A 27,494-nucleotide genomic window follows, 5' to 3' on the forward strand; every position below is an offset into this window, starting at 1 on the left:
AAAGATATGATAGGCTGTTATGTGCTCTTATTTCAACTTCCTTCAATCTAACCTTTGAAAATGTTTGTGCTATGTCAGACATTAGTTACTTTGCAGAGAAAACCAACCAAGTAGTATTTCTGTGGTTCAGCATGACTACAAACTACGATGGGTAAGTACTTTGCATGCAAGACATAGATTTCCACTGGACTAACTACTCTTGTTTCAAAGGGCAAGTCATCTGCTGACTGTGTAGTTTGGAATATTAAGTGGTTCTTGTCCTGATTGTACCCGAAAAATTATCTGCCAAACTATCCTTAGACAAAATCACAATTACAAACAGTTCAAGAAGGCAGACTGACATGCAGCATTAAGTTGGATCATTGTGAAAGAAGTCTGTGGTTGCCATAAATTTTGTACAGTTATCTACTAAAGCAATTCAGGACATCTAGAACATGTCATTCCTATCTTTGATATCTTGAAGTGGTTTTTGTGCAAAAGTGATTTATATTGAACAGTTCATGCTCCATGCAAGTTGGCAAGTCTTCTTACATTTTGTAAATAGCCAACCACAGTGTTTCTGGATTGGTGTACTCTCCCAAAGTCACTGTCTTACATAGCAATGCTATACATCAGAGAATGTACACACCTTTAGCTGTACAACATGTACAGTTGTTATATGTAGGTAAGAACATCAAGTTCCAGCCAATGTTATACTTCAGACTTCAGATAAATATACAACAACACATCCAACACTAGTAGCAAGCAGCTCCCCTTGCTTGTATAACAGAGCGCAGTGTGTCGCATATAGAACAGTGGACTATAAATATAACCTATTGGTGCAAGAGGCTCGCACGTCAGTGGGTTAGTAGCGGAACTCCACCTGTAGGTACGTGGTGGGTACGTAACCGACGTCCCCGTTGGTCGGCCTTCTTGCCTTTGTCCAACCGCCGTCATCCTCGCTAAGGAAGTCGATAATTTCGCCCTCCTGGATGGACATTGTCCCCTCACTGTCACCTGGAGGAAAAGAGAGTAATGTTTTCATGTAAGTTTGTCTGTGTTGGCAGATACATGTTTAAAGGTTATTTATTAAAGGCTATTATCAGGGCCTACCACCCTTCACTCAACTGTGACCAAGGCTGACATCGTTTACCAGATACCTTTGACCCAGTGTTGACGTCACACATAAAAAAAGCCACGTGATGAGTCTCCCTGGGTCAGTCTACTGAGGAAGAAAGCTCTAGAGAACATTTACCTTTTTGCGTTGGAACAAAAGTTTTGGAAGTGTTAGTAAAGTTACAACAGACATAAGCTGGGAAGTCTGTGGGATATCCTACATAAAAATGTCACAGGCCCTCTTCTTCAGCATTGTACTGATGTTGGACTTTTCATAATCTTTTTCAAACAATAAAAGAAACTGGATCCTAGTAGCCAGAGTGGCAGAGATGCAAAACAAACAAGGAGAGAAAAAATATTCGGTACTGTTTCTTACCTGTATCTGAAACAAACTGTTACAGTTGAAACATTCACAGTGTCACACACTATTGAAACATTCCACCTGTAAGCTAAATCTGCTAACTACTTTGAGGGCTCTGCCTCTACGCTGGTTTGTTGCTTTTACCTTGGAAAGGGTACAGAACCTTGCTCCTGCCTAGTGTAGGTTCCTCCTCAAATACATCATCATCATCATCAGAAAACCCCTCACCACTGTCATCACCCAAGTGTGCCACACTCTCAGCAGCTTTGTCATGGTCAGAACACACAGAGAGGGACAGACACAGACAGAGAAGACAGGTAAAACATGAGACAGAAGAGGAAAATAAAGGACAGACCAGCAGAAAAGAAAGATAACACCAAGCACTCTGATGTTTGTGATTAAACTATGTGTGAGAAGAAATGACAGCGAAATTGTTGAGAGAAGTTGTCAAAAGGTTGCACTGAATATCATCTAAACATACCGACTTCACATTTAGTTTGAACAGAAGGCAGAGAGTGTTCTTGAGCAGGTTGGGCAGGGTCATCTTCAAGAGAGTCATTTGTGGTGACATCTGTGTTACACTCTTATTAGGAGGAATAGTGGAAAATAATTATGTCCTTCCTAAAAAGCGGTTAAAAGAAAAATGACTTAAAACTGAAACAGACAGTACAAAGGCAAAGAAGAAACACACAAGCAGTGATGATGAGTTATATTTCTAATGGACAAAAATCGATTGCACATTATCAATATGGTGATATTTTGTTGCATCATCTTTTGAGATTGCTGTGCAAAACTCCAACAAAATAAATGACAGAAAAGTTGCAAAACACAAACATACCATTCCCAAAACTATTTGTGAAGGATGACAGAGGCCTGTCTGGTCTAGAGGCAGAACTACCGACCACACTGGTGCCTACGGTAATGTCTATGTCTCCCTCTTTGTAAAGCCAAGCAAAGAAACAGTGGTTAAAAGGAAAAGAAGAGAAAGAAGAGAATTTGAAGACAATGTTATAGATTCTTAATAAATGTATAACAGATAAACCTGAGTACTACATGTATATCACTGCGGTCATGTTAACATTTATATTTCCAGCTAATCGCGTTGCCAAATCCTATCCAAAACAGAAGCTGCTTCAAAATTTTTTTCCAAAATCTCAAAGCAGATATTGCCAGGCAGCCTATCATCAGAATGACTTTTATAGAAGACCTAGATGGAAGGTCTCTATAGGAAGTGGCGTATGCAAAGAAAGCATGGTGAAATGTCTACAAAGCGTACAGATTATGAAAATAAATATCCTGAAAAAGCTGTCAAAAGCTGTTGACAGAAAGGGTTAGTTTAATCAAGGCCTTCCCGCGTCTTGTGCTAAACCTACCCAATGCAGAACTAGCCTGAAAGGACTGTAGTAACCTGCCCTGCCCCGACACTGGCCCATCCACAACACTGGAGCCAGTGGCGTAGTCTACGTCACTGTCCACTGTTTATCAGTTCAACAGGGCACAGGAGAAAACAGAGACATTCACATACAACATAGGTGAGACAGGCTGTTCTTAACCCTGTCTGTGCTGAGTGGTGCTGTACACATTTGCTATATGGATGAGATCACAGCAGGGTTAAGGGTTAAGAGGAAACAAAATAATTCTCAATAAGAAACTAGAAGGGGTATCAAATCAATGACATGCAACAGAGTTAGAAAAGACAACATTAAAAGGAAGAAGAGCTTAGTACAAAAGAGGAAGACAGAGAAAGTAAAATCACACTTGTACACACAAACAAGACATGTTGGAGTGGGAATTGGACAATGGTTTAGAAAGATACCACATTGGCAAAGATGAGATTTTAAACAACTGGATAATGCGATTGTTTGAAGACACAAGGTCAATTTCTTGTTACTTTACTAGTTACTTCATAGATTTTTTTGGCAAGTGAGTCAACTTCATCACTGAAAATGAAACTGTTCTTACTACATTTTAAACCAGTAATTTGAAGTAAAATTTTAATCCCAACGTAAATTCACATGTTCCTACCAGTGCCATCCCTACCACAGTATATGTACAGTGGTCTTTCCCTTCCTGGTCTGGGCTCATCAAATATGTTAACACTGGGGATAATTTCATCCTCACTGTCTGTATGCAGTTATCCACATGTAAGAACAACAGGACACACAAACACACAACATGGAGGAATGAGAGACAAAGAAATGAGAAGGAATAAGAGAAACACAAGGATGTGAATGGAGAAAGGGAGACATTACGTTATAACAACAAAGACAAAGAGGAGCAACACAAGTTGACCTACAATTAGAAGTTATTAAAACACACATACACAAATAGGTTACAGAAAGAAAGAAAGAAAGACAAAGAAAGAAAGGAAGAACGGGGACAGCAAGGACAAAAGACTGCCATGCAGTTTTGAAAAACTCTCAGACAAAGCCTACCTCTGTTAGAATCATTACTACCATCAGTGTCTGAACCTTAGATAATATACAGAAAAGGGAACAAAAAAAGGGTAACAGGGTGAGAACAGGAAGTAAAAGAAAGAAATGAAAAACGTGTCAAAGAACAGGTAAAGAAAACAAGAATTAAAAAGAGGTGAAAGTGGAAGTGTGAGGAAACTTGAAAAAAGACTAACAAAGAGTGTAAGATTTTATTTCGATCGACTGCATAAAATAAAATGACAACCATAATTCAATAATTATGGTCACCACCATAACATGGGCAAGTTATCAAGTCAACGAAAACTATACAAAAACACTGAGTACACATTCTAAAATTGTTAACTGTGAGAAAATGTACACTTACTTTCAAAGGGGTACAAGACTAGACATCTCCCCACGGCTTGTTCTTCATCCAACTCTCCATAGGCCTCCTCTCCGTCAAAGGAGTCTGATCTGATGAGGCCCTTGGATGGCTCCCGCTGCAGACTGTCTTCTGATACAGGCTCCGTCACAGAGTGGTAGATCGACGAATCATCATTCATCGATGGGCTGGAAATTAGAAAAAAAATCAACAATTTAAGGATCCGCCTCTGAGGAGTTGCCAAAAACTGGTGTTATCCAAACTCAACATTTTCAACTGAATGTGTGACCAACTGAACATGATCAAACTTGAAAAAGACCAAGGACGTGTGAGATTGTGGTTTGCAACAAAGTGGTGTGGAGTACATTGTGTATTTAGCTAAAATCCTATAAGTGAACAGTTCAAATGAAATTTTAGAAATGTAGCTAATATTTCCAACATCTTCATATGCAAACAAAACAATGCTTGTCCACATGCATAAATACTGTACGGCAATAAATCATAATCTGTACACAATACCAGGCTTTACTGCTCCACAATTACAGCAACACGAGTTACACTTATGGCAGTGTCAAATCTGCTGTAGCAAACGCAACCAGTTCAAAGTTCAACACATTGTTGCCGAAGTTAGGCACGTTGTGTATCAAGGAAATGCCTACATGCCCTCAAGCATAACTTATTAGACATAAATATGTACAATTATATATACAAGCACAGTGCTGAACTTTCCACCAACACCAAACATTGCAAAACACTGCAGACAGAAAACGTTGGTTGTTAGTACCAGTAGCACACAACTCTAGTGAGGCCTAGGAAAAAAAATTGTGTTTCCTGTTTCAGTCCTGAAAAAATTAGGGTCGGTAGGTAGGGATTATCTTTTTTTTTCTCTTTTTTTCTTAGACTTTGGTGACCTATAGTGATCCAACTAATACAGTACAGTTTGTCAAAAGTAAAACTTGCATGACCACACATCTATTTTCAATGTCAATGTTGGAATACCAACTGTACAACGTTTCATCACTTAGGTGTCAGGTTATGGAGGTAGAAAAAGTCGATCAGCTTGAAAAATATGTGTCTCTTGAGTCCACCCAAAAAAAGGCTAGGGACGGCAGTTTTTTCTAGGGTCGGTCGGGAAACAGGAAACACAACATTTTTTCCTAGGCCTGAGTTTTTTGGGTCAAAAGCGTGAAACCCACTGGGATATGTGCTGGGCTCGTATGGGGGGGTGCTGGACCCGTTTTTTCCTCCTAGAAACCTGGGGGGTTGGAGGAGGGGGGCCCAGGACAGGGAAACACAACATTTGGGTAAACCTGGGGGGGTGGGGAGGGGGAGAGATAGGAGGGAACAAGATGAGAAAAGATGAGAAAGAAACAGTTGAAGAAATACATAAAGATGAAGATATGATTTCTACATTTAACCAAAGACGAAAACAGTACACCAAGAGCACATCCTAGAACTGAGTTTGAAATTAGAGGTGCAATTTCTTTTGCACGTGCTATTGGTGCAACAATTTCTTGTGTATCCTTATGACAAAAGAAGGTAGAAAGAACTATGTCATGATATCAGTTCAATGTGGAATAGAAGTTACATACTACTGACAGATGAAAAGAGGGGTCTTTATCAATACAGCTACAAAACAACACAAGATAAGCATTGGTAGATGGTCCTTTGACAACAGCAATACATGACATGATCAAAGTCAAAGACTATTTTCACTCACTTTCTTCAATTTAATGAAGAAGAGGCAATGAAGCAGGCAAATGCTGACTACCATCTGTGTGTCCTATTTGTGTTTCAATGGATTGTAGCTCTGGCATTTTTTTTTGGGGGGGGGGGTACAAGTATTTGTAAGCTTTTAGGAGTTACTATGATGCTATTTTCTTCATTGATCTGTAGACATTCAATAGTAGTTTTATGAGCTGGTCAGAAGATCTTCAAATCTTGAGCTACAATTCACTGAAATGCAAATAAGCACACCAACATGGCAGAGGACACAACAACGATGGTGTCGCATGAAAACTATACACAGTACAACAACTGTCACTGACGAAAGCTAGTAGATACTAGCTGAAACGTCTGACCATTTCCAAAATCATATCCAGTTGCTTGAGTAACTGTTTTTTGGCGTATCTTATTACCTGCATGTCTAACCTTCACCAACATATCTCTACAATGTATAACAGTGTGTGCAGAATACTGTACAGTAGTCTCACCTCTGTATAGGTGAGATAGAGCTGGCACTGGTGCTGTGTCTGTTAGGAGACGCCCCACTACTGTTGGGGGACATGGCGTTACCGTTGGGAGACAGGGTGGAGCTGGCGGTGGACAGGTTACTGATTTGGCTGACCGATCTGTTGGTCTGAGGGGTGGGCAGGGTGGGCTGGCCTTCTGCTTCTGACAGGAGGTTCTAAAAACCACCCAAAAACATACAATTACACATGTTTTATGACACTTCTGAACTCTGGCACTACATGTATGGTAGGTGTTTTTGCATGTTCATGTGCCAGTAACTTTTATGTACATTTGAAAAAAGATAATGTATACAAAACATGGAAACATGTTAAATTTGAGGCCTGGTACGTTGTTGATAAGAAAATATCAAATACATGTATTAGATATTAACTTGATGTTGCTGACTCCACAAAAACAGTGGTGTGTTCTCAGTTCTTGGTTGCAAACCACTAACACCATGTTGTTAATGATCAATCTCACTAAAGCTAAACACTGTTAGGCAAGGCATTGCTGGCAAGTGTGTTATGCAGTTGTAACACAAGTACATTAGAGTTAGTGGTAAACAGGACAATGCATGCAGCTGCTAGCCAGCTTCTAGCCAAGACAGCTAAACACAGAAAATAAAACTTCATGTACGTTACATGTTTCTAATGGAAAATGAAATAAAAAACCCACTGTTTTCTAAATACTGCTGTTCAATAATGATATGTGAATGTAGCACTTGGTTTGTATGGATCAGTTATTTATTATGCCATGAAGTATTGTATATTGCGCTACAGTTGAAACGGCTGTCTTTTCAAAATATATACCGGGCACACCTTGTATATACAATATTCCATAATATCATACACAGTAACTCTAGTATCTCCTTCACAGATGAAAACCAGTATATGGTTTGTTAGAGACAGAAAGCTGAGACACATGTAGGTGGATGTAGGTGTTACTGTTAGTAGTGAACTACGCAGCAGTGTGCAGTTAACCTGCTACAGTAACACACATGAGAAACAGTATTAGGTACTAACTGTACTCATCTTTATTATGATACTCATGGGCAAAGGACAAGAACTTGAATGAATTCTGTGGTACTAATCTTTGTGAAAAGATGCTTTTCTGTCTATCAAATTTCTACAGCACCACAGAGGGTACCACATACTGAGGGATTTCTTATTCTCCAAGCAGAGGTTTGGTTCAGAGGCTTGAAGTGCCTGGGATTTTTAACAAGGGAGAAAAAAATCCTGGCCACCCCAAGCCTCTGAACCAAACCTCTGCTTGGAGAATAGGGTTTCTATCATCAAACATAAAAAAAAAATTCCACTACTAGATCAATGTTCCAACAAGATATGATAGCTTACTTGTAACAAAAGTCTATTTGCCATGAATTCTTCTGTACCAGAAGTGAACTGTCCCTCTAATAACAAGGGACTAATGGAGTCAGGTCCACGAATATCGTTCTAAAGATGAGTAAAACCTACAGAAGCACGCGTGACACTACTACTGGAAACGACACCATTAGGAGAGCGGGTACCTTGATGCACAGTTGGACCTTCTGCTTTCTCCTCTGTGTAGCACCAGAGAAAGATAACGGGTGAGCACATGCAGGGATAACAAGGGACACATACAGTTAAAGTCCTGGCATTCCTTAGCCTTACCAGGGCTCAAAATACTTCTGCAGTATGTGATTCACAATAAGAAGTTGTAAAGAACTAGTTTTGTTTTCTTCTGCAGATATTTTGAGCCCTGTTCATGTAAAGAGGGTGTATTGGGAGTGGTGCAGGGATGAGACATATAGCGGAGACCTTACAAGTGTTAGCTTCACTACCAAGCATGCAGCATGTTACAACACAGTACACAGTGGTGGTTTGCTTTAACCTTTCCCCTGGTGAGTAACCTGTAAGCATTAAAGAGTTGCCAAAAGGTGATGTCAGCAAGGAGAAGGTTAACCAATGGGTTAGGTTTGTATAATGGCTGATGACAACACACTGGTGATCTATGATTAGGAAAGTTGTTGAGGGGATGGATTCTCAAGAGAATAATGGCTGTACTGAGGAGTCATCCTACTTAGTGGATGCTCAAGACATAACAGCGAATACACAAGAGCACCAGATAACAGACAAAGGACAATGGGAACAACACTAAAACTGGCAGGACAAACATGCACATGTAAATGTTCTGCAAACGATGACACTGCTTGCTAGACTGACAGACACACACACATGTACATTTGTAGATGTAGGTAACATGGAAATGACAAAACTTCACTTGTGGCTGCACGAGGATATGAAATGGTTGTTTCCATGCAGTGTGATTTCAAGATATGGAAAAAATGGTCTATTGTTAAACTTTGAGCTGTATCCAGTGACAAATCACTGACATGAATAAATACATTCCCAGCTCTCTTCAACCAATTGATACTTGTCTAATGATAAGGCATGTAATGTCGTCTCAAAGAGAGATTGCTACTCTACCAGTAACACTGACAGCAATACTAACAAAAAATGGCCAAAACATCTATATGACTACTTGAAAATCATGAACCTCCCTATGTAGGAATCCAGAAATCTTAAAAACATTTGACTACTAGTTTCCTTCTGTGGGTATACTGATGAATATCCAAACCAGAACAGACCTGATAAAATATTTGTGGATTACATCTTCAATTCATAGTTACATTAAAGACTTTAAAGCTATGACTTTGGGAAATCAGTTTTTAACCTACATGTAGCAACGTCACTAGATAACAAAGAAAACATTCCAGTTTTGTTGGCCAATCATAATTTGAATATGGTGTACAGTTTCTAGTATGATAAAAGATACCAGACAACATCTGCAGACACCCCACTCTTCTGGCTTACCTCCCATTTATGTAGATCTTGCCGTAACCTGTCTAACTCTTTCCCGTTTTCCTCTAGCTGGGCCTGGATACTGGAGGCATCCCCCAGCTGTGGGTTCTGTGTGTAGAGCTCTCTCATTCTGGTCATAGCGTCTCTCTCGTCCGTCTTTTTCTTCACTTCCTTCTCCAGTTTCTCTATCTCTTTCTGGATGTGTTTCTTTCTCTGCTCTGGGGGCATGCTCTCCAGATCAGACTGGAGGGTTGGGTTGGAAGGAAAGTTGTGTTACAAATGCACGAAATCTCATCTCCCTTTCAGTTCATGTTTTACTTTTGGGGTTGAAATGATGGTCACCAATCCTGACATGCTTCTTTACATGTGTGTATCTATGTGTGCAAATTTATGTGTGCACATTTTAATTTTATGTGTGTACATATGAGAAAGATTGGTTACAATTCTACTTGCTTGACTGAGTGGGATTTGCTGATGCTATTACATTGTTAGTTAGACATATTGTACATACACATGCACACAAAACATTAACACAAGCAATTTAGTCTCGTTATTGTTGCAGACAGTTAAAAATTATTAGCATGTAAATGACAAATGCATTATAAACATATAGCAAAAACAAAAATAAAAAAAAGTTTTTAGAAACACACTTTTACAGCATAACAGTACTAATCATAGCTCCTCTGACATGCATTTGCAAGACAACAAAGGGTACATACAGGTTTTGCCTTAGACGTTACAAACAGGCCCTTGAGCATGTCTCTGGTTTTGGTCTTTTTCCTCTCCGTGCCAGGCCGTATGCTCTCCTGAGACGGTACTTTTGGCAGGTTGCCTCCGTTGGCGCTCAAGTCGTCAAACGGATAGTCTCCAGGTGGGACGTAGCCAGATTTGTAGCGAGAGATGACAAGTTGTGAATCCTGCAAAAAATTTCAGTGTTACAGATGCATACAATTTTACTTAAAAAGAAAGGGTGCATCTTCCAGTAAAACCTCATACAATTACATTTGTATATAAACCCAGTACATGGACCAGTGCAGGTTAGGTGCAGGTAGACATCAGAAATACCTGCACAGCTCCAATTTTACCTGCACTTACCTGCATATACCCAGTACATGGACCAGTGCAGGTTAGGTGCAGGTAGACATCAGAAATACCTGCACAACTCCAATTTTACCTGCACTAACCTGCATATACCAAGACTTAGTACATGGACCAGTGCAGGTTAGGTGCAGGTAGACATCAGAATACCTGCACAGCTCCAATTTTACCTCCACTAACCTGCATATACCCAGTACATGGACCAGTGCAGGTTAGGTGCAGGTAGACATCAGAAATACCTGCACAACTCCAATTTTACATGCACTAAAGTACATTATGCACCCAGTATTGCAAGCCCTAATATAGTGATATGTTGAATTTTTTAGCTGAGGAGTTGCAGCAGTGCCACCTACCTGTTGAGGGTTGACACTGTTGGCAGCGTTGGTGATCCCGTCCAGACATCTGCCGATGATGGGCATCACCTGTCTCTGCGTCTCCGCAAACTTGGCCATCACCTCTCCCATCCGCGTTATTCTCTGCTCATCCATCTCTTGGAGTTGCTAGGAAACGAAGCAAAACAAACATGAACAAAACAAACAAACATGCACATTACTTGTTATAAGAAACTCTTACAAACATACAAGTATTCTGGACAATTTGGACAACATCTTACCACTGTTTAGCCAAAAACTAAGCTGCAAATGTTTCTCAATGTCACAGTACTGCTACAATCTTTTCTTTCGTAATAAAAATCGATAAAAACACATAAAAGTATACTGCCATCTTCCATACTTACTTCCATGGCTCTCAAGCCACATCAATTTATTTCTTTGGTAAGAGCGCATCATAGAAAAAATTTTAGAAGGAAATCTTGTATTTAATATAATCACTCATTGAAACTATGCACCAAATTTTACTTAGACTCTGCTTTTATGCTGATCTTCCAGTTTTTGAATCCAGATCAACATTTGAATTTGACATATGTGAGGTGTCCTACCTGAAAGACTGCAGGCATGTATGTAGAATAGTGGTCACTCTGGTACTTGTTAGTCTGCTGTAGCTGGGCAGCATATTCACTCTTACATTGGTCACTGGTCTGGGTTTTCTGCTGGGCAGTCAGACGGGCCTGAGGGTACACAAGGAGAGAACTGTGTCAGTGATGCTGTGTTACATAGAGATACAGGGGTTCCAATCCTGTAAAGCCTCTGAAAATGGGCAGTTCAGCAAATACATTGAAGGAAAGTTATTACTAGCAGTTCCTTGTCCTGATTGTACTTTGTGGACTCTAAAACTACAGAGGAGAATTTCTGTGTAAACTATGTAACAAGTCAAGTCAAGTCAATCTTTATTGCACAACAATTGTAACAGAGAGTGAGTTTGGTATCTAAATTCACCTCCAAAGACACCTGAGCAAAGAGTACTGCATCCACATCATGATGATTGTGAAGTTAAAATTTGTATTGAACCAGACTTCAACCATGCCAAGTAGGCTAAACTTAAAACTACTACCGCAGGCACTTTCTAAAAAATTTGTAAGGTTAGATTGTGCTTCTGACTCAGTTCAGAGTGAAACTTTGGCAAGCGCTTTGCTATGGACTATAAAGAATTATGCATGGAGGGCTATGCCGTGTAAGTTAAGTTGCCATCTGCTAATCCAAATCAAAGCATAACCTAAAAGTTTGTGTACATATCCGTGCCAGAGTTCCGATGTTTCACACATACTGTCACCTCCTGTGACTTAAAGAGTTGACAAGTTTCCAAGCATCATTGTTTGGTAGTGACAGGACTCCCACCAGAAACAGGAGATCCTGGTTTCTATGCCAAGTTGGCACTGGACAGACAGCACAAAATGTTTGGCAAACCAAAAGGTTGTAGACCTTCAGCAAGCTTGCCAAGGTATGAAGAACCAGTAGTACAGATCATCCCATACCAATCTGAACTGTTGCAGCTTACAGATGGTTTTAACATTGCCTTGAACCAGATAAGGCCATAGGACAGAGGTTCAAACAGTAATTTGCACCACACAGTGCCAAGTATATGTGACACCAGGCCAGTGTTTACATTTGTAGTGAGTTCTCCATTTGTGGCAAACTGTCAAAGAACAACAGCGGCTGCCTGATCAAATTTAACAAACTCCTTTTTGATACAATGGGTTAGGGTGTTTTTGTCAGTAGATCTATGCTGTAAGTTTAATATAATCACAATCTCAAACACTCCAATAATCATTTTATCATATTGACATGATACTGAACTGGACATTAGAGGAAGCAGAACTACATAATTTCATTTGAAAACAAATGGTCAGAAACTGGAACAGTTCAAGAAAAATGTGATTGAATGTCATTTAGTAGTTACATGCTCTAGCTTTTGATGACATTTGCTGACAAAGTTCTTTGCTCCTGGTATAACTCTGCTACTAGTCCTAGTGTTAGGAAAATGCATTTGATGGCAAACACAGTGTGTCAGTAGGGCTGATATAGTTGACCTCGAAATTTTAATCATTAAAACATGTGCATTGACAAGTGCTCAGGATGCTCACCTTTTCCACGTCAGCTTTTGTGACGTTGTTATCGTTGTCTAACTTCTCGTACTGGCCCTGTGCCCGCTCCGCTTCTCTGAAATGCTTTTCGTAATTTTTCTTCGCCTGAAAAGGAAGACAGAGTGTTGCCTGTCACTTTTTTGGAACACTACAGAGGTTGGCAATGAGATGACAAGATTATTTATTTCACAAGTTGACATGATGACAGTTACACATGTATATTAGTGTTGAAGTCTTTGGACTCATAATAACAATAGTGCTCAAATACAAGTACAACATACTACAGCAAAGAAGTATAACAAGTTATCAAACAGCAAAACTCATCTTCCAAAACAAATATGTTGTCTCTATTTTAATGGAATCGGAATTGAGTCTACAGTGTGTTTTAAGTGCAAGGTACTAAAAGTACTGAACAGTTCTCGTGGTACAGATAGAACACAGGAACCTACCTTTTCTAGGTCCTTGAGTGCAGACTCAAACTTGTTCTCCAGACTATTACCTTCTCCTACATGCTGAAAAAAACATCAAAACACATTCAGGCATAAACCACTGACCACTCATACCTTGGCTTCAACATAGAAATTCAGGTTCTAATAATAATGATAACTTCTCTTGTCTAAGGCTAGGAAATTGTCTCAATGCAATTTCGAAATTATCAATTGTCAATGGCAAATACGATAGTGTAAAACATGTGTACGTTCTTGTAAACTGTTTAGCCGATATTCTTAGCAACTTTAATGTATGCTCATAGATACATGTACATAATAACATTGCCAAATATCCATATATTTTCTATTCTCATTGTATGTCAAGTTTACAGTATTTCCTTCTTACATGACTTGTTAATGTATAAAATATAACTTGTATAAGTAGGACTGCTTACCTTTTTCTTTTCTGCTTTAATCTGAGTGACAAGAGAAGCGATTTCTTTGACGACATTTGACAGGAGGTTCTCGGCAATGACCTCGTGTTGACCTGCGATGTCGTTAACCTCATTAAGCGTGCTGGCAAACGCCTTGTAGGACGAGTACTTGTAGTCATCTTCATCCTTCTTCTTGGGCTGATACTTCTTTACCAAGCTCCTGGGAGGGCAAGAACATTTCAGATTGTGAGAAGTCAAAGACGCACATCTTGATACAACAATAGAAGTCAATATTTGCATTTTCACCACCATGTAAAAATTTTTCCAAAACTAGAAAGGTCACATTTGCATTTACAAATGCATCATGTTTTCCTTCACATGGCCCAGCTTAACAAACTACTGCTTTGTTTATTCTTACTCAAACACATTGATATATATGGTGACCATACAGCCCCTCTTGAGCTCAGTTCTGCATGGTACTTGCACCATTATGTAAACTAACACCAGTTACCATGGTGACAGACGTCTGGTCCTGGTCATTGAATTTACTAGTACTAGTATTTGTTTGGAGAAGAAGAAGAGGAAGAAACAGAGCAAAAACAACATGTTTTCCTTCTGTGAAGGTGCTAATGTGATGCATCAGAAAATATTTTTATGGTTTCTTTACCCTTTCCCTTCCTATGCAATTAACATATACCATGTACATGTACATGTACTTAATTGTTATAAATCTATTTTATTATTTTGAACAATTTTTCTTACTACATGTACTGCAACTAACTGATCATTTCCTCATCTAAAACTGCTCCCTTATTACAGTGTGGGCTTGTGAAGTATTATATATGGAAATGTCACCATTACCCATGTAATACATTCATTTCTCTACCTAATGACTGTCATGATTTAGCAGGGGTATAAATGACCTTTGAGACAGTGGAGTTGTTATCTAAACATCTATGCTCTAGCTCTGTTCCATTTACATGTTAATTGTTCTACCCAATAAAATGTTCCATACATATTTCATGTATACCTGAACCTTAATTGTAAATATGGTTTAGTGGCTCTAATGTGTGAAAAAGGTACAGAAGAATCAATCTTAACTACTGACAAATACATGCCAGCAAAGTTAATATATTTTCCACTTCTATCAAAATGTATTACCGGTATACTATGTGGTGATATCTGGCATACAGTTTTTTGAGAGAATAACAACACAAACACGATAATAATTTACATGTACTTTGAATTATCAAAAACGAAATTAAAGCTACACTGAAATATAATTTTCTGTTCCCTTTAATTTGTGATATCAAGCCTAACAATTTGCATTGTTGCACGTTGCATGTTAGACATTGTTGAAATTTTTTCTGTGATTTCGATTTTACATGTAGGAGGTGTGTATTTCTTGCCTTTACTAGATCGAAACAACTTTTAAGACTTCAGAAAAGATTTACATAACTTCCAGGTTGAAAGAATACAAGCTCAGAATTTACGAATCACACATTTTGTAGAAAATAAAAATACATGAGTTAAACAGGAAGTAGTATATCCTGTCCTTGATGTTGTTGAGTCAGTATGATGTCACCCTCTCTAGGGGGGAGGGGGGTTGATTTGGTAATGGCTTCGATCCTGTTTATTACTAGGATATCCCACTGGGAGGAAAGTTCTCTTCCTAAGTACACAGGGACAGGTGGATGTGTTATATGGGAGCTCACCAGTCTAGACAGCAACTGAACTACAATGTATGAGGGAGGCAAGACGTTTTACTAGCTAGGCCAGCATGGCAAAATGTTAGGCTTTTATAGGTCTACAAGTTGAGTTGGAAAATTTTGAAAATTCACAAATATGGTCCTGTATCATGGTAACCCATATTTGAGAATTATTATTTACAATGTTATATGACTGTATCATAAATGGGATTTTGATATCTTTTTCTCACATACACTTAACGATCTTAAACTAAAGTTGAAGATCATTACTTTTGCGATTCAAAAAACAGCAATTATTTTAAAAACTTATAGTACATACACAGTCTCACATAATCTCAGATGTCAAAAAGCACCAAATGCTGTATAACATTATTATTGCTTGTTAATGGAAGTATCAGCTTACAAATATGATCTCATATCATACTTTTTTTAGATAATCTAGTTAAAACACCGGGATATATTTTCAGCAGACATATCAATGTCAGTCTTCAGCTATCCTATTAACCCTCGCTTGTGTGAAAGCCTGCTCCCTAATATACCCAGGAGACAAGCCAGATTTGTTCACCTCTGCAGTATTCAAACCTTTCCCTGGGCTCATTTCCCTAATTTGACAACAGGGGATCAGACTATCAAACTGGTGCTGATCAATCATATATAGATTTCTGCATTCATAGGTGTAAGAGTAAAAAATACTTTCTATTTTGTGGAATTATACAAATCAAGTACATTTCTACTCTGCATGTGTTGGTCTTTCATAGCCATGGAAAGAAGGAAACGCAAACAGAATTTCACCTGCAACAAACTGACTACAACTTTAGTTCTCAACACTAAAGGTAACCGACAACTGTTAGATTCTAGTTTATAGTTTCATCATGGAAAATAAAAAAGGAGCTGTGAATCTTTACTAAAATAGCCAACAGTTTAAGCATACATATATGCAAGGCTTTTGGTAACACATGACATACAAATAATCTTCTTAGAGTAATATATATAATTTTCATATGTCACTAAGAAATTAATATGTTGACAAAAACATTAAAATGAAATTATAATTTGTAGTTGTACCAACAATTCGCTTGATAAATTTTAGGATCTTGTATCATACTATAAGGGTTAAACAGTCATTTGTTTGAAGCAAAAGAAAAGGTCATGCGCCCCTTAAATCAATTCTGACACATTCCGTCACATTTCTGGATCACAGACCAAGCAGTTAATTGCCTGAATACCCAAATGACCCAGGCAAAATTCACATCACCTTTCTAGTTATATGTGCATTAATGATTTAATTCCCATGCCAGATTCTCATATTCAAATTTTAAAATTTCATTTCCAACAAGTGTTAACAAACTACTTGTAACGGCCTTTATAAAATGTCAAAATGATTTTTCATTACTTACATGTAGCAGACTAACAGAAAAAGTCAAGGGAAAGAGACAATTCCATTTTAATCAAAGTTGAAAGGTATGGTCAAACATTGGGGATTTTTTTACTGTAATGAAACTGCGGCACAGTAGGGAAAATACTGAATATTTAAAAGACAGGTGGAAGAAGTGTTTAATTAACTTCTTATTCAGTAAAACATAACAAGAGCAAACTTAAGAGTATAAACACTGAAGTACATGTACAGACTGTATATTGAATACCAGGCCTTACCTGAGCTGTTTGGCATATTCCAGTTCGATCTTGCAGCGGTCCCTGACAAACTGGCAGTACCTTTCACAGAAGTCTATACCGTCCTGGGTCTGCTTCTGGATTCTGTGATACTGATCCTGAAACAAATCAGACAATACAAACACTTAGAGATGTATAGAAAAGTAGCAATTTGACAAAAAAATCACTATAATTTAACAAATGACTGAAGACCTTTATTGTATCCCACTGGGTTAAGTACAGGTCACAACAAAAGAATAGTATTCAGTTAACATTACATATATCGTATATTTTCATATACATGCACTAATTTTGGAAGAAGTCAACATACCAGACACTAGCTACGTATACAGCTATAGCTGTATCAACATCTTGTTGCTATTCATGTTCTTATCTATTGTGCATTGTTCAACAGCATTTGCTTCCCTTACTTATAGGTAATCAATACTGTAGATAAGTCAGGTAAAAGGCCAGATAAAGTTGGGTTCAGAACCGATTGTGTCTATTGACTCAAACTGTTTGGTCCCTTAGATAAATTTGCCCATAAAAGCAGTATTATGCTACCAGCAATACTGCAGTCTTTGTATCAATCTATGTATCAGATTTTCTGCTTAGATTAGTCTTAGACAACTGTAAAAATAAGTCATAATATTTTAGTACTAGTGTAACAACTATATTTCAGTGGGGTTTTGTCAGTATATTACCATTTTAGTCTTTATCAGCTACATATGGCTTTTAGCATTTATCATATTATATGATGATATTACACTCTTAACCAAGTTTTTCTCTTATACTTACATATGATCAGTCTTGAACAACTTCATAACATATTTATGTACTATGAGTGTTATCACTATAATTCACGACAGGGTCACAGGTTCAGACGTAACAGACAGCGATGGCGCAACGTTCATTTATCAGCAACACGACTTTGTCTGCAAATCAATTCACGGCGCGCAGAAATCTGATTACGACAAACTAAAGCGCCTTCTACGATCATCTTGAGAGACAGGCGATCTAATGTTAGTCTGACTCCCTACCGTGCTTTCAATTCAAAACATCAACAATCGCTGTCTACACCACTGTGATGGTAATGTTTTGATTGAAGTATTGACTACTGGATTTTAATACATTGTCTATATGGCCCAGGAGGCTAATAAAAGAGAAATATATTTTTGCGGAGCTGAAACTCAGTAACAGGGGAGGTCCTGGAATGTTATTCACACAGGATGCCATCAAATGAAAGTCCGATAATTGAATCAGTCTTTTTCCGCCGGGATGTACCGGTGGGTACCGGCTGAATACAAAATAATGGATTTGCGTAGCGGGATAAGCGGACACAAGGTATTAAGCCTGTTATCAACTCTGGCTGTCGGCCATTTTCTACATGGCGGTGTGATGTGAGCAGTGGATTTGGGCATGTCGGTGCTGTTTACATACATCGTGCATACAAGTTCCAGTAATCCTGTTCCATAATGGCAGGAATGTATGATACATAAGACAACAATGGGCGATGACACACCACTCTAGACTACAGTGACGTAACTATATGTTTGGGGATTTTTTCAATCCAATGTTGACAGCAGCTTTTAACAGCATTGACAATATGGAAAAAAATTATACACAAAACCAAAGAAAACAAAATAACATTAATGATTACACCATAACCAAATGATGATGACAGTATATATTTTTCCTATACAAATACAGTATTACAGGCTCTCTCTTATCCTGTTACAATAACATAATAATTGTATCAATACAAAATACTGTACCATGAAGCTAACGTTATATAATGTTGCACTTCAAAAGAATTGATGTGCATTGTCATTTCTGATAAACAACAATGGTCAACATTTAATGCATGAAGCGTCTTTTTGTGCACATTAACCTTGGCTGATATCCAGCGTGAACTTGACTCCTCATGCATATCCTATAGTTATTCATACTTCATCCTTTACCAGTCTGCCACACACGAACATTTAACACTTGGCATTAATCCAGCTGTGAGACAATATTTTAACCTTCCCCCTACTGGATACCCTTTTGGTACACAGTTTGTATAGGTTACAGGGTCAGGTAGCAGGGAGAGGGTTAAGGGAAACATATCCTGGCAGAGGATACGACCAGGATGGCCATATATGGCCCTATCATAGATAAGCATGGGGATATGGAATCCATAAGAGGCACTGGCCTTACAAAGACCTCATAGATAAAGGAATGACACAACATCTAATATTTCAAGCAGTCAGAAATAGCCAGAACAGAGTGTAACTATTAATCATTTACTAACAGGGTTACCAATGACAATAAACAACGACTGAATTATAATGGGTTAAATAAGCCTTTAAGAATATAACACTAATAATTTTTGCATATTTTATTAGTCTGACCATAATTGGTAATTTGAATCTGTCGTCAATGCCATGAGGATATTCTTTGATTGGTTTACGGCCAAAATTTCTTTAATCTAATTAGATAGTCTGTAATACTCACTGATATAAACTATGCATGTGTACTAGCACAGCAATATTCATATATCATTATGTACATGTATATATGCAGCCTGTTCCAACATTATTTCTAAAGACTGGCTGATACATGTAGATCTGATCCAGATGTTATCTTTTCTTGCATCCTTTCTTGCTCTAACATCGTGTCTTTATCTCGGCCCACTTTGATGTGATATCCTTCCCTTGGTTCCTGTGGCCACTGAGAGAGAGGAACCTGTGACCTATACAACAGGCCTTGACCTGCATTGAAAATCCATTTGTAACAGTGTCTATATAAACTGTTCTCTTATAAGGTCTGGCAGTTTAAGGTGTCTATATAACTAAAATTAAAAGCCATCAATTCTTTCTTCATAAGCCAGAAATCATAAAGCATATCTTCTTATACTATGGTATATACTGGTATCTAAACAAATCAGATATCTTTGCATAATACATCCCAAGGAACTGTATCTGTTATAATTGAAAAAGACTACAATGTCACACATATGATTCTAATTCTGGCTTGTCTGGGCCAGCCTGACCTACTGTAGTACTCATCAACAACAGGGAACCCTTGTTTTAAATTACAGCAAATTTGAGTAACCAACAACATATCTGCATATAGTATACAACAAGGACTTTTCTCAATAAATAACTACCATCTCAATAGGACAAAACAGGTTAAAAGGCTATCAAGAGCCATTTAGATTACATGTACCATCTCAAGTAAGAGGTCCTGACATGGCATACTTTAAGAGATATCCTATGGGACAGGAGATCAAAGTGTGACCAATTGCTTAATCATTAAAGAAAACACTGGGGCCCCATGATGTTAAATTACAACTCAGGGCAAAGAGGCACATGCAGTACACGTTTATGTACTGGTACAAGGTTTGTAAAAAGGAGTTCTTTCTTGATTACTTTTCTTTACCTGCTCTGTAGTTTCATGAGTCCTGTGTGTATGAACATTTCTAAATGGCAGTATTCAAACTAAAAAGAAAAGAACAGAAACATGATTATGTAATCCTGTCTCTCTGTGATCAATTAAACGTGACCAAAGACAAAACAGTTTGATCCACCTTTATACAAGTGCATTAGATTAACCAAACCTTACAACATTTAACACAATTATCCTGACATTTGTTCCCTTTCCAAGAATGCCTATTCCTCCATTATGAATACGATCCAAAAGCTTGACATCGTGACCAGTGCCTGGGGTGCTGAGGTATGCATGTGAGGTCACGAATTCAGGATTTTTAATAGGACTGATCATACTTCCTTCTGCATTTCTGGGGAATCCCACTTATTTTTCTTTATCTTCAATTTTGTCTCTACATGTGAGAACATTTCCACAGTCATTACTTGAAATCTGTGATAACATGAGTCATTCCTTCCCACTAAGTCAAATAATCATTCTAATTTTACATGTACCAAGCCATATAACAGCAGCATAACATGTATGTTTACAATATACATTTATGGTACCTACAAGCAACTTTACTTCCTGATAGTTATATACTGATGAATATATGATCTAACTCCACTGAAGTGAATAACATGACCCTGTGATAGTTGCCTGGGGGCAGGTACAGTACAGTGTACACATCCTGCCTCTAATCTTACTTCGATCAGCCTGAAGACCCAAGGCCACAAGTTTGAATCCTTTCATCAAATTGCACCAGTTTAGGAATGCTCTACACACTTTTAAATCTTATTCATATGCACAAAATTCTGTGGGGCTACATAATTCATAAGAATCTTGTTGTAGTTGTCGATGTCTTAGATAGGATTAATGGTAATTGCTACAAAGACAAGACATTGCACATTCCCCTTTGTCAGTGGCTCAGACACAGAATTACATTTGCATTGTACAAGGGTATTGATATAATGTTTATCAATGACTTTACAAGACACAGAGATTTTCTATGTTATACCAAAGGGTACCAGTTGTGTTTTTATGTTACAGAACAGCATTCCGTAACAGGGTAACTGTAACTATACTAATATTACATGTTCAAGTGCATATCTTCTGATAAGAGATAATGCATGCAGTTGTTCATGCTATGAATCAGACAGCAGATCAAGTGTACTTGAATATGTATCACCAAAGCACCATACTATCCCTGTCTGTCTGTGGTAATATCTACCCCGTTTTTCCGGCGAGTAATCCTTGTGTCCAGAACAGGAAGCTACTGTGCCTCTATCCCTCCCATTTTACTGATACTGTGTGATAGTCTAGACATGTCATTTGATGTAACCACAGCCTGCACACAGGGACAGGGGGTACCTGGTCCAGAGGAAGGGGAGCCTACCACCCTGCATAGTCACTTCCTCCTGCACGGGTAACCATGTAACCACTGACAATGGAAATACCAGTGACTTCCTCAATCTTTTTTAAACATGGCGCACTGTGACAAACGTAACTGGAATTTCCCTTTCCATATTTAAAGTGTTCAAACACCTTTGGAAATAGAAGAACAATGCCAAGTTTCCTCTGTTCTTCCTCTTTTACTTTTACTTTTTTAGTACTAGTGCTGTATTCACTATATATGGAAGGTAGCTGGATTTAGGTTTCTTATAATATGTAATTCAACTTCAACATCAAGAAGCAAGCACATGTAGCTTCCAAACTGTAACTACCGTCAAAGAAAGCATATCGCATTTGCAGTACAAACAAATATTGCTTCTCTGCTTGACTGAAACTATTATACAAAGCCATTGGTGTTTAGTGGCAATGACATGAGGCCTTTAAATAGGCAAACTGCTGCAACCCAAGTACTTCAAATAAACAGGGTATTGTTGTGTTGTACCACAAGGGTTGCTGCCGGCCAAGTTACAGTATCCAGGCTTAGGACTGCCTTGGCAAAATTTAAAGACAAGGTTATGTAGGTCAAACAGTGGAGGATGGGACATCTCAAGGCCCCGCTATCACAAGAATCTAAAAAGGTAACCCAACAGGTATTTGGTAATAAAATCCATTAACAGGTGTTCTGTTGTTTTGTCCTAAGATATATGACACTTACCCTTCCTTCTAGATTAAATGCCTTACCAAACAACCAAGAAACATTAACATAATACAGGGCTTTCTGGCAAACTAAATAGGAGTTCGAACCTGTCAGTGTGCTGGAATTTTTTGTTTAAAAGTGGGAAGAGGACAGCTGGAAGATATATGCTGCAGGGCAAGGTATTTTGCATCAGAAAGAGGGTGGTACCCCTTGTCAGCGGGTTGTCGCTGGGACAGTGCTTATTGAATTTCGATGGCATCGTCTGTCATTTTTCTGGCGCTTACAAGCTGGATTCCTACAGTTTTTAATGTCCAAACCATTCCTTGACATGTTGGACAGGTCCTACTGAATGCCGAGACGCTGTCGGCGATTTGGCGAAGACTTGCTAATGGGGAAGCCAAAGGGCTGGAGCTCGGCCGGTTAAACATCTCGTCTGCTATCTAAATATGCAGAGTGTTTACACTAAGAGGTGACCTGCGAAAACACCGGCTGGAGTCAAAATAGACAACCTGTGGCTTGTTGGAGCTGCAGGTTAGGCCAGGGCAGGGCGGGTGAACCGGCCGGGCTGAATTCGGGGACAGGAGAGGGACTTTCTCCCGACAGGAAATTTTCGAGACTACATCTTGTCGTCAAAGTTTGAGTCCTTTTGAACCATTCGACCGTGCTTGTCGACTTACGAGTGGATTTCGGGCATGGTTTAACGGAAATCGTGGCGATCTAGGACTGAGATTCACGAAGAAAGAGTACACTTACCCACAACTCTTTTCCCCAGCTCATGTTGTCCACGGAAAAGGAGTAAATCCGCAGTAAATTAAAAGGCAAACACGAACTCTACAGGAATATCGTCATTTTTTCAACATGGAGGGCGGATTTGGCGCAAGGCCCACTGGGAAGGGGAAGGACTCGGGACCGCATCCACCCGTAAACAAATGAGCCAGCGATTAATATTGTATACGTAAATTCATCAACATGTCATCTCACAAAATTCCGTCGTAACAAATTATGATAAAGTTTCATTTTCTTCATATGATATACAAGATTTTTTGGGTTGCGCATTGTCTTATAACAGTTAGAAACGGTATTGTTTTGTTGCGTTGTGAAATTCATGAGGACTGACGAAGCGATGATGCAGGATGAGGTCATCATGACTGATGTCTCACCTGTAGCCATGGCCAGGGACGCTGGAAAAACGACCAGAAAAACTTCCTTCGAGAAATATCACAATCTTTTCATTCCTTACATTGAAGCATTTGCTTAGTTCTTGTTGAACTCAGTCTTATTTGGGTAACATTCGTGCTAATATTGCCCAGCTACAAGTTTATTTTCAAAGCGCCTGCCCCAGGACATTTTTACCCCGTAGGGTTAACATTGAATTCCCGGAAGAAGTGATAAAAAAAAGCGAAGTCACAAGGAAGAGAGCACGGATCTTCGGGTGAGAGAGTCGTGACGCAGACAGTCTAGGACCAAAATAGAAAATCTATTGCCCCAATGTCAAACGTAAACAGACTGGCTTTGGGTTACGTTGCGCAATTCCAAATTCTGACAACTAGAGAAACCGTGAGCGTCTGTTTTCCATTTAAAACAAGCAAACAAACAAAAACAGACAAAGAGTATACAGGACATGCCTACAATAAATCAATACAAATGTTTATCAGAATTCCGTGTGCCAATAACTATTAGTATATTCACTATATTGTAAGATAATGGTGACTTCTTTTTTCGCTTAAATTTCCCCTTTCCACATTTCTTTACGTCAGTTTTTAACTTAAAGTATGTTTGTGTTCATGGTGTATTGGGTGTATTTTTTTCATCGTCACTTTTAATCTGTTACAGTATCAACCTTGAAATTCCATGCCGTGATAGGTTTTACCAGCTGGATACCAGAACTAACGTCACTGTAAATGTTGATGTATTCTACATGCATGTACCCAACTCGTGCCACACCCTTACGTACCACACCTTACAACTTCCGTGTTATCTATTTGATGCGATCATTGACCACAGTGCTATGCCCCAAAGATATCATATTGAGACATACCTATTGTAATAACTAGAAGGCAATGGTACATTCACAACGTATTTATTCATCCAGTATACATTGCAGCAATAAACCAACACTCTTTGGATTGAGAAACCGCTCCCTGGATTGAGAAGGACCTCTTGCGACCACGAAATGCATTACACATATGCATGTAAAGACATTCCACAAGAAGTCATGAGTTTAGATTCAATTGTGTTTCTTCTCCTTCTGTTCTTGTTGTTTCCCTCTCACAATTTGTCGGTACGTCAGACGACAAACACACACCAACCCGCCTAACACTACAGCTAGAACTGCTACAAAGAAAGCTATGACGTCGAGCAGGAAATACTGGTGAAAGGGGATTGTGTGTGCGCGCGTGCGCAGATGAGGCAGCCCGCCGTGCCTGATGAGGTGCTCTAACCACCACATGGCGCGGTCCATGGGCGGGGTGGGCTGGTCAGCCAGGATCCGGGCAGCGCGGTCCACGTTCTCCTGGTAACTGGGAACATGAACAAGGGGGTTCGTCAGTATTATAAAAACAACTTTCATCTAAAGAAGCTGTGACACGCTGAAGGGGGTACAGATACAGATACAGATGCAGATCTATGTTGGTACATAGCAATATTTAAAAAAATAACTTCAATCCTACACAAAAATTGCCTTCTGATCTTCTTCATGATAACTGATTGCACAGGACACGTGACCTTCCAGAAGTGAGGTACTATGTGTGAGTAACGGGTCAAAGGTTGATGGAAGTCGGTATCGGCCCCCGTATTTGGTAATGTTCCATTTTACGTAGGTTATCACTGAACCTCGACCAACCGAAGACTACACCATACTAGTATACTACTTGGAGATACTAGTACTAGTACATGTACTCTCTTCCTACCTCTTTGTTTCTAAGACGTGGTTGATGGCCTGTAGCAGTTCCTCCGTTGTCATGGTGAAGATGTCGAGTTTGACGCCGAACCCCCGTCCCACCACGCGGGCCACGTTGTCGTGATGGTCGGCGGCGAGCGGGAGAGACACCATCGGTACCCTGTGGTGGACGGACTCGTACACGCCGTTGGTCCCTCCGTGGGTGACGAAAAGCCTCGTCTTCTTGTGCGCTGTTGGAGGAAAAAGAGAAGAATGCTATACATGATTTTGTGTACATCTACGACCATGTATCTCACGTGAAATGTCTATTTGAAATAGATCATGGGCCAGGGTCTAGTTTCTGGGTCCAGACCAAAATTATAGGGCACAATTCTATAACACAGTCAAATGTTCTCCACTTGCCAACGTTAACGTTTTAAAGGAAAGTGCTACACATGATACACCTCCCCGAGACGTGGGTAGGTGCAAACTCGGAACCATGTTAGCAACGCCACTATGCGACGATGCTTAGCTGGCAACTTGCAGGAAAAAAAACTGACGTAGCGCACACGTACCCAACAGATCGTCCTGTGGTACCCAACTCATCGGCTTGACGTTGGGAGGAAATTCCACACTGTTTGGGTCGATGTCTGGAGCCAATTTCCATATGACTTTTTGTGGCACTTGTGCGAAAGCCTTCAAGAGGACCTGTTCTATCCTCTCAGGCATGCCCGCCGTCGTAGAACCCAGACTAAAGAGGATCACTCCCGCATCTCCGGAACTCTTCATGAAATCTTCCAAGTCCTGCAATAGTAATCAACAAAATGACAACTAAAACAATGGTGGTAGCAACAAGATTGTATCGCAATGGAACGTCTTCATTAAAATAAGCTACCCACATCTAGACTCGAGCTCATCAACGTTTATTGAACCGGGACGGGCCCCGATACAGACTTCCAACCACCTGTCACTTGCGTCTGTCAATCGAGGCCTCAGACATCCTTAATCAAGAAGTCCACAGGATTGGTCGAAGTCCACTCTTCTTGTGAAGTTTTGAGAAAGTTAAAGTCCCTTCCACAATAAAAAGTAACATTAACATGAGGTACCTGTGAGAGTGGTTTGGGTTCAACAGAATTGTACCCTGCTATGTTGACGACGTTGGGCATTGTCGGGCGGGCGAACTCTACAGTGAAGTCTGCCACAGATAACCACAGGTCGGTGTCGTACAGTAGCTCTTCTGTTGTGGTGTCGTTGGAGATGTATCTGTGCACGATGAAGTCAAAGGCAGAACACTCTACACCGAGATAGTACCTTGCTCCCGCGTAGTACAGAACATTCTGTATTTTTTCTTTGAAAGTCATTTCCGTGGTGAATCCGCTAGGCATGACGGGCCAGTACGCTAGTGGGAAGGGGTTCCCTGAGCCGAAGAGCATGGTGGAAGAAGGAACGTAGACAATGGCGGAGGGTAAGCCAAGATAACGGGCCAACACAGGGCCACAAGGGAAGTCCGGGGCGGTCGACAACACAACGTCATACTTGAGACCTTTGGCTTTCTGTCGCTTCAAATGCAGAAGTAGCGCTTCACAACTTTTGCTGCCCTCCGCCAGGTAGTTTTCAACTGTCGTCAACAGATTTGTGTATTCCCCTTCCCAGTAGTGACCTTCGAAAGCGCGTCCTGCTGCCAGTGTTCCCGGGTCGCACGGAACTCCTTCGTACTTCACCTTATCTTGCACAGGTGTGCTGATGAGGTGCTTGAAGACATCTTCAGGCATAAGCATGGTTACGTTGTGTCCCCTAGCGGCCAGGGTACGTCCCAGCAGCCGGAGGGTTAGCCATGTGCTGTGGGGAAGTTGGTTGATGATGAGAACGTTGGAACCTTCATCTGCTGCAGTTTTACTGCCCGAGCCGTGAACTTGTAGATCAGAGAACAGAAATAGCAAGAAGACGAAGGTGACGTCACGGAGAATCAAGGCCATGGTCATGTGATGACTTCACCA

The 27,494-nt window shown here is 39.6% G+C and overlaps 1 long non-coding RNA gene and 1 pseudogene across 1 annotated transcript; both read right to left on the reverse strand.

Annotated features, from left to right (window-relative positions):
* Positions 1–27,494, reverse strand: LOC109484635 (annotated as a pseudogene).
* Positions 1,743–3,221, reverse strand: LOC109484694. Its single transcript, XR_002141087.1, has 3 exons — positions 2,830–3,221; positions 2,295–2,393; positions 1,743–2,039 (listed from the first exon to the last, which is right to left on the reverse strand). It is a non-coding gene; the product is annotated as an uncharacterized LOC109484694 (long non-coding RNA).

This window comes from Branchiostoma belcheri, unplaced genomic scaffold, assembly GCF_001625305.1.
Source record: "Branchiostoma belcheri isolate BF01 breed outbred unplaced genomic scaffold, Haploidv18h27 scaffold7, whole genome shotgun sequence".
NCBI lineage: Eukaryota > Metazoa > Chordata > Leptocardii > Amphioxiformes > Branchiostomatidae > Branchiostoma > Branchiostoma belcheri.